This window comes from Aedes albopictus, chromosome 1, assembly GCF_035046485.1.
Source record: "Aedes albopictus strain Foshan chromosome 1, AalbF5, whole genome shotgun sequence".
Lineage (NCBI taxonomy): Eukaryota > Metazoa > Arthropoda > Insecta > Diptera > Culicidae > Aedes > Aedes albopictus.
The window spans coordinates 270,463,888-270,476,579 of record NC_085136.1 but is presented as its reverse complement, the minus strand read 5'-3'; the positions used below and the strand labels follow the sequence as shown (position 1 = coordinate 270,476,579).

General features: G+C 40.6%; 1 protein-coding gene across 1 annotated transcript in view; it reads right to left on the bottom strand.

Annotated features, from left to right (window-relative positions):
• The window catches only part of LOC109401057 (alpha-mannosidase 2), a 351,116-nt gene that overhangs the window by 131,693 nt on the left and 206,731 nt on the right, over positions 1-12,692 (bottom strand). The gene's annotated exons all lie outside the window — the stretch shown is intronic.

Below are 12,692 nucleotides of genomic sequence, written 5' to 3'. Positions count from 1 at the left end.
GGAGTATTACAAATATATGTTTGAATATGAAAATCAGTAGAAAGAATTACAGTTACTGTAGTCCTAGCGGAATTCTCACGGAATTGGTCGTAAATAACATTCTTGTGCTTAATTAAATCCTTAAATTAACCCCACAAACGCGTATCCTCATAAATCATAAATAAATGGCGCTCATAAAACTGAGCGAACAGCAGTGATTCATTTCGGCACGAGAAATTGTCATTATCTAGATGTACCGACCAGAACATTAAAATGTCTGTTCGGAGTAGCTGTGAATTGCTGTTGCTCCGACATGCCATTTAATCGTTTAATTGCTTCCTAGATCGATAACAACAAGAGTTTTAATTTAATCAGATTTCGTTTGATTGAAGTGGTCGAAGGTCCCTAATGAAAAGAGTATTCTTTTCACCAATTAACGACAAATCGGAGCTACGGGTTTCCGCCTGCCTTAACCAAAGCATTTATTTGCAATTTCAAATGCCGACCGATTCAACCTAAACCCCAAGTCCCTTTTTCGCATTACTTCAATTTAGATCTCGGTCGGGCGGTGGTTTCTGTTTCATTAGTTTGGCTCTGACGAAGGGTTTATCCAGGAGGGCGGCTTTTAACTCGATAGATGTCACCTCCTTGCCATCCAGAGAATCCCAGGGACCGGTAATCGAAAAAGTGACACCAAATAAAATGGGTTTTAATTATCGGAATGAGATGTATCTCATTTGTCGAAGCTTGGGTCGATAATAGTCCCATTCCGAGACGGGTATGGTAATCGCATTTAAACGTTTGTTCAAATGGAGACCGTGTGCAACTGTTTAAGTGCATTTGGGGAGTTAACAGTTGAGGAAAGGATGAATCTGTTGAAACAATATGCTGGACTAAATGTTGAATTTATGTTTAAAGATGAAAGCACTTGCTGTTGAAGTAGAACATTCTCAGAAAAACGACTATTTGAAGCTTAAAATAATTGGTAGTCAGAACCGGAACTAGGAAGGCGTAATCTGCCCCATTCTCAAGAAAGGCGACCATTTGGAATGTGAGAACTTCAAAGCGATCACTATTTTGAATGTTGCCTACGAAGTGTTATCCCAGATCGTCTTCCGGCGTCTGTCTCCTAAAACGAATGAGTTCGTGGGAAGTTATCAAGCCGGCTTCATCGACGGCCGGCCGACAACGGACCAGATCTTCACCCTACGGCAAATCCTCCAGAAATGCCGTGAATACCAGGTCCCAACGCATCACCTGTTCATCCACTTCAAAGAGGCATACGACAGTATCGACCGCGCAGAGCTATGGAAAATCATGGACGAAAACGGCTTTCTTGGGAAACTGACTAGACTGACGAAAGCAACGATGGACGGTGTGCAAAACTGCGTAAGGGTTCGGGTGAACTATCCAGTTCATTCGAATCTCGCCGGGGACTGCGACAAGGTGATGGTCTCTCATGCCTACTCTTCAACATCGCTCTGGAAGGTGTGATGCGACGAGCCGGGCTCAACAGCCGGGGAACGATTTTCACAAAATCCGGACAATTTGTGTGCTTTGCGGACGACATGGACATTATTGCCACAACATTTGGAACGGTGGTAGAGCTGTACACCCGCCTGAAACGCGAAGCAGCAAAGGTCGGACTGGTGGCTAAGACAAACCCAGACAACCAATTTGCACGTATAAGGAAGTTTATGTTCAGGTTATACGTATGCGGTAAAGTTACATCGCATAAGATGCAGTAAAATACCTTATGCGTACAAAAGTGGAGGCGCTATACGTGCATTGACGGAAAAATAATGACGCTATATGACTTGAAGCGATATTTTATGCGATGCACGGTATGCACTATTGCGACGTAAAATAGCATCTTGTGCGACTTAAAAATATTCGAAATTCAAAAATCTTGTCTCCTAAGTATTGAACTAATAACCTTTGGATTATCGAGCCGCACCTCACACCTAATACCAAACACTACTTATGAAACACACTGATTAATTGTCACGACATTCTAACTCACCTCAGTGCTTGTTGGAATGTACTTGGTTTCCGTACGCTGTACGTGTTCGGCAGGCTATCTGGAGATCAAAATGATTTAGCATGATTTCTCGCACAGTTACCACTACTCTTCTCTTGCTAGCACCACCTATTGTTTATCATCAAGTCAACAAAACCAAAATGATGGCTTTGTAACTTGTTTTGTAACCATAATGATAACTTTTCACTTTCTTGTAGCTTTTTGGCACTCCAACAGCACCTCTTTTTGTTATCACATATCACATCGCAATATGCCAACTTTACAGTATGCGGCAGGAAAAAATGCGAAAGTGTTTTTCAACTTCAAACCTCATTTTCGTCCATTTGACATTAACCAATCTATGTTTCAACGTTCCATGATCTATAATAGGCTAGTTTTCTGAAAAGTTAATTAAAAAAATCCCATTTTGGTCACTAACCTTTACAGGGCGGCGCCTGAAGATGAAGACAACCAGAATTTTCAAACCGCAGAAAATCACACAGGTCGCTAAATTTCGCATCTGATAAAACAAAATTTTTGATTTTCTCTACAATATCATCAAATATATGTATACTTATTTTGTATATGTATACTTATTTGTTCATCTGGTATGTGAAACTACATGGCTCTGGATCAGTGTGGTCTGGTTGTTCATCGAATTTGAGCTAATTTTGTTACTGTTATAGTCATTTTGTTTAATGACCATTGAGCGCGCAGTTTATTGATATCCGCTTATTAGGCCCACATTATCACATGTTAAACATCGAATATGTTCATTTTTATTTTTCAGTGCTAGAATATAGACATTGACTGATACACTGTCATGAAAAAAAAATAGTCATATATATCCCATATTTAGCGTGTAATAGTGCCTTGAACTTGAGGCATTTTTTTCCTGCCGCACCCTGTATTTATAGTTTGTATGTATATTTGAACGACTTTATTTTCACTTTTATGCGATTTAGTTTATACACCAATGCGGGTTAAGCTAACATAATTAGAAAAGTACCAAGCGAAGTCGTATAATCATCGCAGTACGCAATTATGCGAATTTAATTGACACTTTGCGAGTTCACTCGAACGCTTTTGCGAATAAGCAAAGTTCGTCGCAAGAAAACATCGGAATATCGTCTACTACGATGTAGTCATACATTATAAAAGTTAATTTGCACTCTTATATGATTTTACCAGATACATCGCAGTAAGTTAAAAAAATAACATCATATGCGATGAGAATTGTCCCTCAGCCGTACACATATGCGATAGTGACTTAAAATAGTACTTTATACGATGTACAGCGTGCATCCTTATGCGATTCCTGGTTGTCTGGGAAAGTACATGCTGGTAGGTGGGACTGAGCGAGATAAGACAAGCCTTGGCAGCAATGTTACGATAGACGGGGTTACTTTCGAGGTGGTAGAAGAATTCGGTTCCTTGCTAACGGCTGACAATAACGTGAGCCGTGAAATCCGAAGGCGCATCATCAGTGGAAGTCGTGCCTACTATGGGCTCCAGAAGAAACTACGGTCAAAAAAGATTCACCCCCGCACCAAATGTACCATGTACAAGACGCTAATAAGACCGGTGGTTCTCTATGGACACGAGAAATGGACGATGCTCGAGGAGGACCTTCAAGCACTCGTAGTTTTCGAGCGACGCGTGCTCAGGACGATCTTTGGCGGCGTGCAGGAGAATGGTGTGTGGCGGAGAAGGATGAACCACGAGCTCGCTGCACTCTACGGTGAACCCAACATCCTGAAAGTGGCTAAAGCTGGACGGATACGGTGGGCAGGGCATGTTGTAAGAATGCCGGGCAACAACCCTGCAAAGTTGGTGTTTGCTAACCATCCGGTTGGTACAAGAAGGCGTGGAGCGCAGAGAGCACGATGGGCGCACCAGGTGGAGCGTGATCTGGCGAGCGTTGGGCGTGACCGACGTTGGAGAGCTGCAGCTGCAAATCGAGTATTATGGCGACAATTTGTTGATTCAATATTATCATGAATTTGATGTTAACTAAATAAATGAATGGTAGCCTAACAATTGTATCAAACGTAGAGCTCCATCGTCGGTGTCATCAAAAGCCGATAGCGGCAGAAATTCGGGAGAAAAAATGGAGGTGGGTCGGCCACACTCTGCAATCAAGCGTTATGGTAAGTTTCCAGTTCCCAAGTAGAGCGCTCAAGTAAAATTCCTCCTTATTCCGTAAGTAATTTTGACATTTGTTTAACCGCCAGCATTTTTACGAAACGATGCTGTAAGAAGGATGTGAAGAAAGGGGCACTGCATACGGCGGTTGCTAGATAAATTGTTCGTTGTTCGTGTGGCGTTTCGTGACCTTGTTGTTTACGATTTGGACTTAGAGAAATTTTGTTCGTTTCCTCAGGAAGTGTGATTGAAATTTAAATTTAATTTTTGCGCGCGTATGGGGAAAATCCAGATAGTGAGATTTCAACGCCACGGTGTCAAAATCTCGATTATTATCGAACTTTCATGTACCTCGGATTTTTCTTCGGAAATTGTTAGTATTTGGGCTATATATTCATAATCGGAAGAAGAGAAAATATTTTATCGGTGAAAATTTTCCCATACACGTTTTTTGCATAAGATCAGTATTTAATTAATTTTAGTATGGAAAATAGCCAAAAACTTAGATAAAACAAAATTTCCCGATGTAATATTTTAAAACTTTCCAATTATAAAGTATAGCCAAAATGCCCAAAATGCTGATTTTCTGTGAAGAAAGATCCGAGGTACATGGAAGTTCGATAATAATCGAAATTTTGACACCGTGCAACGGAGTTCCAAGGGAAATGCTAATGAGAGACGCTGGGATTCTGAGGGAACTTTTAATGGGTGTGTGAAGAATTAGCCTAAGTTAAAATTCGCAAATAAAAAGAAATTAAAAAAAAACTTTTAATGGTATTACAGCGAGAACTATGGTTGGATACTAATTATAAATTCTGCAATATTGGAGTTCGGACTACGGTATGAGGAATTCGGCTGGGACTCTGACGGTTACCTTGTGGAGTTTTAGATAAAATACGAGGTAGGACAAAGCTTCACGGGGAATTTAATGAAGATCTACGAAAGATTCTTTGTGATGAATCTTTTGGCATTCCGTACGATGGTTTTTCTTTGGGGTTTCACAGAAAGTCCTCTTGAAATTCTTCCAGATGTTCCGCCGAAAAATCCACCAGAAGTTCGCAGGGGATTCTTATAAAATGTCTCTGAGATTTTCATTAGAAGTTCTACAAAAAATCCCTCCGTGAGTTCCTTCTAATTCAGGATTTATTTATTTTGTTTTTTATTTTTTTTCTATTTTGGGATCTTCTAGGAGTTCCTTCAGGGTTTTCTCCAGAGGTGTTTTCTAAGATTCTACCAGGAGTTTTTTCGAACTATTCTACAATAATTTCATCCGGGATTTCTTAAGTATTTTTTATACGGAGTTCACTCAGATATTTATTCGGAGATTGCCGCAGGAATTCTCTCCGGGATCATTTCAGGAGTTCCTTCCAGGATTTCTATAGGAATTCATTCTTAGATTCGTTCTGGAGTTCTTTCAGTGATTTTTCCAAGATTTCTTTCTAAGATACACCTTTTTAAGTTCCACCTGGTTTTCTCTGGACGTTTCTCATGTGAATCCTCAAAGAATTCCTTTTGTAATTCCTCTAGCTTCTTCCGGGATTCCTCCAGGAACTCCTTCTAGGTTTCCTCTAGGAGTTAATTTATGGGTTCCTCTCATAGCTTCTTCTGGTATTTCTCCTGGATTTTCTTCTAAGATTACACCAGGGGTGGCATCAGAGACCTCTCCAGAAATTTTACCCGGGGTATCTTCCGGGAATTTTTCAAAAGTTTTTTCCGGAATTTCTTCAGAACTTCCAGACTCCTGGAAAATAAGTCAAGGTTCTTCCAGGAGTTCCTTTTAATTCGATCTAGCCGTAATAAAGTTATAGCCGTATGTGGCACAAAGTCACAATAAGCAAAAATGTTTTTTTTTGTATCGTGACATTCACACAGTTATAACTTGAAAAGTTTTCAAGCAATTTGGCTAAGAACAGTTTTTATAATGGTTTTACAGTTTCAAATGCTAATTAAAATCGGAACAGTCATGACAGTTGTACAAACAAAATAGTACACACGGAATAAAATGGTTAAAATGTACCTAAAATATGCCTTGAAGCGATTTGAGTTTTGAATACTAGAAAAACGTATTGAACCGATTTTAAGATTTTTTTACCAGTTTATTGATACTCTGTTAAGAACTTCGAGTCAAACTTTCAGACGTCTTGACGAGTTACATCAAAATTATAGCCTTTACAATTTTTAAAACGGATGAAAAAATTTGCTAAAATCTTATATTATGATATTACCAATATCTGCGCCAATACCAAACTGAATTTGTTGTCATTGTTATGGTATTAGCTACACGTTATTTATTATTCCTGATCAAAAAAATATTTGATTTTATGAACGCAATCAAAAGCTATACATTATTTTCTGTGTCCAAATTTCATCGAATACAGTCTTTACTTCTCATGGTTCTAGTGCACCATAGAACATTTTATTCAACAAACGAAATGAAATGATTATGATGCAACAGTTTTTAGAATCATTGTCTCCTCATCAGCTAAACTCAAATGCTATTTACTTTTTTCAATAGTCGAACTATTTATAAACAATTCAGTTTTGGGGTGTCTTTATAAATTTTTAAACTACGTAACGGCAAATTATTCAACCTCAAGAAATTCAATCTCGTGTTCAGATGCAGCCATGCTGAGGGACGACGGAGCATACATTATAGAGCGACACGGCTAAATACTAATGGACACTGTGAACGCACAGGCGCGAAAGAAGAAACACAAAGAAAGAGAAATGTCCCTTTTACTCACGGAATAGGTAATACATCGACATATTATTCCGCACGGAAAATCAACAACATGACTGACAGCATCGCATGACAGTGCCATCTGTTGGCAAATCTTTCTGGCTGCAAATTACTTATCAACTGCGAACGCTTAAGTAATTTTGATTGCAAAAGTTTTACGTGACCATTACTTGTCCTATCTTTTTACACAGTACTTACCAGGTGGAAACTAGCCATTAGATTGGAACCCAGCAGGTCATCGCAGCAGAGGCAGAACCAGAGGCTCATGGTGGCGCAGGCTCAACAACGAAATAAAGCAATCGACAGAAATTTTACCTGGCCAAAGGTCAAGGCGATGCGGACAATCACCCAGGATGGAGGTCTTACAATTCGGCCCTCTGCACCACCATGGGTGCTCAGGACTGAAAGTAGTAATCAGCCGTCAATTTGGCCAAATTCTTCTTCTTCTTTGTGACTCTACGTTACCACTGAAAAATTTGCTTGCCTCACTCAAACTTAGTGTTCTTGAGCACTTCCACAGTTATTAATTGAAGGGCTTTTTTAGCCTTCCATCGCATGAATTCGTATATTGTGAGGCCAGTTCAATGATGCCCAGGGATGTCGGGAAAAGTTCGGGAATCGGGAAACGAGAATCGAACCCGCCGTCTCCACATTAGTGTTCAATAACCTTATTCACAAGGCCAACTGGAGACCGTGAACTGGACCTGGACGGATAGGAATTTGGGTGAGTTATTGAGAACAAATGAGCAACTGAATCAATGGTAACATTCTTGCACAGTTATAATTACAAATAGTTAATCGTCATTAAGAGACTCAAGTATATTGTACACACTTAAATTCAGAAATTGATCTCGGTAAACGGTTTACCGAGAATCCAACAGCTGATATCTCGGTAAAATATTTACTGATTCTCGGTAAAATTTTTACCGAGATTTCGGTAAACCATTACCGAGTCTCGATGAACTTTGCCGAGATCTTGGTAAAAAGTTGGATTACCGAGATCTCGGCAAAGTTTTAACGACATCTCGGTAAAACTTTTACCGAGATTCAGTAAAAATTATTACCGAATTCTCGGCTGTTGGATTCTCGGCAATCCGTTTGCTGAGGTCGGCGATTTAATTTAAGTGTGTACACATTGGTTCTTCATTCAATCCATAATTGAAATCCATCCCGACTCATCAATTTGGATAATAAATATAGATGGGCACATTGGCAGCTGGAATATATTGATTTCATACCGAATACCTTTCATCTGCGGCGGCATAAAAGTTTCACGATAAATATCAATGCACATTTCATGTGAATCCATTTTAAATCCTGATCCACCATCCAGCAGCAGCACCACCAACAACAACCACTTATTCGAGCAAATGATTGCTTCTGTGGAATTGCGACGCGGCGCGGCTGAGCCGTAGCCGCAGTGCAGTTTGTGTTTCCGCTCTTAATGATCCATCAGCATGCGAACCCATCCCTGCCCATGATGATCATCCGCACCGCATCATACTACCTATTGGTAGGGGTATGTGTAGCCATGGAGCTATACCTCTGCCCACCGCCATCTACCTTTCGAAATGGGTGAATGTCGCCCGCCATCTAGAAGAGTCCCGTCGCCCGGTGTGATTCGCCAATTATCAATTTGTCAATCGCATGGAAACACTCCAATAAACATGTAACTGCTGCATGTTGTCCGAGTTTAAGTGTGGGCACGGCTGCAAACACTTCAAGATTTGGCAGCTTGAATGATGCAGCCATAGAATGCGATTTTTGCACCATGTAAATACAGACGAGCAGTCGAAACAGCTAGAACGATTTCCTTCAAAATCCATCACTCAGTTCACGGTACCACCATCTGGTGAACATGGTTCGGTTTCACGAGATACGGTTTCATGCGGCAGCACCTACAGATGGTGCTAGTGTTGAGCGGCAAATGAACATGTACATAGAAATCTCTTAGAGTAGGGAAAACGCGTGTAGCTTGTTCTACGGTAACTTAAGGAATACATTTATTTTTCTGACAATCAAATTATGACTACTTAGATTAACTGATTTCAAGACTACTTCGATGTACTTCAACACTCCTCCTCAAACGTAGTATTCTTGAATGGTTTCAATCCAGCAGCACTTCTGAATGTCTGCAGCTTGATTTTTGATAGTGGTTTTGTCATCATATCTGCAGTTTGTTCAGCTGATTGGCAGTATTCCACGTTGATAACTTCTTTTCTTCTCAAATCCTTCGTAAAAGCGTATTTGGTATCTACAGTGTATCAAACAATTGTCCGTACAGAAATTTTTTGGTCAAAATAATTTTTCATGCAAATGTTCATAACTTTTTTATACGTCAATTAAAAACGCTGAAATTTTAACCAATCATAAATCATATATTAAAGCTCCATTGGTAAAATTTTGAGCGATATCAAATAAGTTTTCTGAAAGTTACAAAACTTTTAGAAAAACTTATAAGATTTTTGAACACATTTTTAAAACATTATATCTCAGTATGTACACGATAAAACTTTTTCAATTTTTTGTGCGTTACAACTGATACCTAAGATTTTCATATGCAGCTACTTTTGAGGTTTTATATTCACTACAAAAAATATGAAAAATGTGCTTATGTAGTTGACGATGTTTAAAAAATTACCTTATTTTGCACATATAATCTGCCAAACGTTTTCCACCAATTAAAGTGCATGAACTGCACAAAAAATACATAGGACCTACTCTTCATATGTAGTTTAGTAGGTCCTGTACAAAAATATTGCATTAAGAGAGCTTTAAAACGTTGAAAACACTTGGCACTTTTATTGATCAAAATATGATAAATTTCCAAATGACACTCTGAACATATACAGATTTTTCATATTTTTTGTAGTGAATATAAAACCTCAAACGAAGCTGCATATGAAAACCTAAGGTATCAGCAGTATCACAAAAAAAAAAATGGAAAAAGTTTCATCGAGTACATATTGAGATATAATGTTTTAAAAATGTGTTCAAAAACCTTAAAAGTTTTACTAAAAGTTCTACAACTTTCAGAAAACTTATTTGATCTCGATCAAAATTTTACCAATGGAGCTTTAATATATGGTTAATGATTGATCAAAATTTCAGCGTATTTGATTGACGTATAAAAAAGTTATGATCATTTGAATGAAAAATTATTTGGATCAAAAAATTGCTGTACGGACAATTGTTTGATACACTGTATATATTTTGATCGCTTCTCGATCCTTTCTCCTTCCAATTGTCGAATGCAACTTTGGTTGTCTTCAAATATCGTGATCTGTTGGTTCTTCTCTCCAAAATCATCAAGTAGTTTCTGCAGCCACAGTAGTTCTTGACAAGCCTCTGCTACAGCAACAAACTCAGCCTCGGTGGATAAGAGCGCAACGCAATTTTGTTTGCGAGCACCCCACGAGATCAATCCTCCTCCAAAGAAAATCAAGTATCCAGAATCCGACTTCCGATCTTTGGTGTCGCCTGCCCAGTCGGCATCCACAAAACACTTCAGGTAGTCATTGTTTGCACCAAAATGTAGCCGCAATTCCCGTGTGGCATACAAGTACCGTACCACTCTTTTGGCCTCTGTCCAGTCAGCGTTTGTAGGGTTGCTCACTTTTCTTCCAAGAATTGAAGCAGCAATAGCGACGTCTGGTCTGGTCATCACGGATAGGAACAGTAGTGCTCCAACAAGGCTTTGGTACTCATCGTTCCTTGGAAGTGCTTCAGATTCCTCCTCCTTTCGTTGCATATACCCTGGATCCATGGGGATGGCCGATGGCTTGGCAGATTTCAGTCCAAATTTCTCGGTCAGCTTCGAAATATAGGCGGTCTGACTTACCAGGTAGAATTCGCCGTTGTGCTCCACATGCATGCCCAGGAATAGCTTCAAATCTCCAAGCAGGGATATTTTAAACTTGGTCTTCAAAGCAGTGATGATTTCTTGTAATTCCTCTTCGCTGCTGCATGCCAGTACCATATCGTCAACGTACACCACGATGAAAGTATTCCGCCTCTTCGTCGTCCGTTTGTATAAGCATGGATCCGCCGTAGATCCAACGAAGCCCATTTTCGTGAATACTTCATCCAGCGTATGGTTCCACACACGGCCAGCTTGCTTAAGGCCGTACAAACTTTTCCTCAATCGGCAAACCGTATTTGAATTGGATCGTTCCATACCTTGGGGCAACTTCATGTATATAGTTTCTTGAAGTTCACCGTACAAATATGCTGTTTTTATATCCACGTGCTTCACCAGAAGTTTTTCGCGAGCGGCAACAACCAACAGAGTACGAAATGTAGCTTGCTTGACAACCGGAGAGAAAACTTCCTCGTAGTCCAATCCATAACGTTGTGAAAACCCTTGAGCTACGAGTCTAGCTTTGTAGCGGACGACTTCACCATGCTCGTTAGTTTTTCGCTTGAAAATCCAGCGATTGCCAACAGCTTTTCTTCCGGGTGGTAGCTCCGTCAAATCCCAAGTTCGATTTTCTGCAAATGAGTCCAGTTCTTCCTGCATCGCAGTGAGCCATTTGGTACGCTCGGGTCCGCTTATTGCTTCCATATACGTCATTGGTTCGTTTTGCAGATCAACAACAGCACCGGTGATTTCTGGATATCGAAGTGGTGGAACTCCTCTGGTAGATCGGTCTGATCGTCGCGGGGCTATGGTGACATCGGCATCTTGACCCAACGTTGAGTCAAACGATGATTCCGCAGCTGATTCGAAATCCTCTTGATAGTTGTCGTCAGCATCAAACGGTTCGAGAACTTCATCACCAGGATCTTGGACGTCATCAGCCTCCTGAGTTCCTTGGAACAGATCATACTCCCATATAACCGGTTTCTTCCCGTTGTCCTGAGTGGGTTTCATGTTGATTCCGTTGCAATTCAGTTCCAAAAAATCCGCATCTCTGCTAATAACCAGCTTCAGCGACTTCATGTCCAGGAACCTCCACGCCTTATGGTCCGAAGAATACCCAACAAACGTCATCTTTTGGGAAACAGGGCTCAGCTTTTTGCGTCGTTGTTTGGGAATGTGCACATAAGCTTGGGATCCAAAAACACGTAGATGCTTCATGTCCGGTTTGTATCCATACCATAGTTCATGAGGGGTAACATCAATGGATCTTGAAGGAAGAACGTTTTGAAGGTAGACTGCCGTATTCATTGCCTCCGCCCAGAATCGATTATCAAGTTTCGCATCAGCAAGCGTGCACCTCGTCATTTCGGAAAGGTAGCGGTTTCTACGTTCTGCGACGCCATTGGATTGCGGAGAAAAACTTGTCGTGTACTGCGCTAGAATCCCGTTCTGCTTGTAGAACTTTCGCAAATTTCCACTGATGTACTCTCCACCGTTATCCGACCTAATAGCTTTCGGAACTCGTCCATGCTGCGTCTTGACCATTTCCACATATTCTTGAATTTTCGCTGGAACCTCTGACTTGTTCTTCAAGAAGTAGAGCACACAGAACCGGCTGTGGTCATCAATTATTGTGACGAAGTACTTGAATCCGCTTAACGAGAACGATTCCATGGGACCGCAAACATCCGTGTGTAGTAGGTCCAGCACAGCAACCGACTTCTTTTCTGTGATTCTCGCAAATGGTTGTCGAGTTTGTTTCCCTTCGAGACACGGTTCGCAGGCTTCTTGAATTCCACAGTCACGCACCTGAATACCAGTCGCCAAGTCCTTACCGACGATCTGCTGAATGGCTGCATCCTCGCGGTGTCCCAGGCGTCTGTGCCACGTATGCTTGCAGTCTTTCGTATGGTCCTGCCCGACAGTCAGCGTTCGTTCGTCGTAGA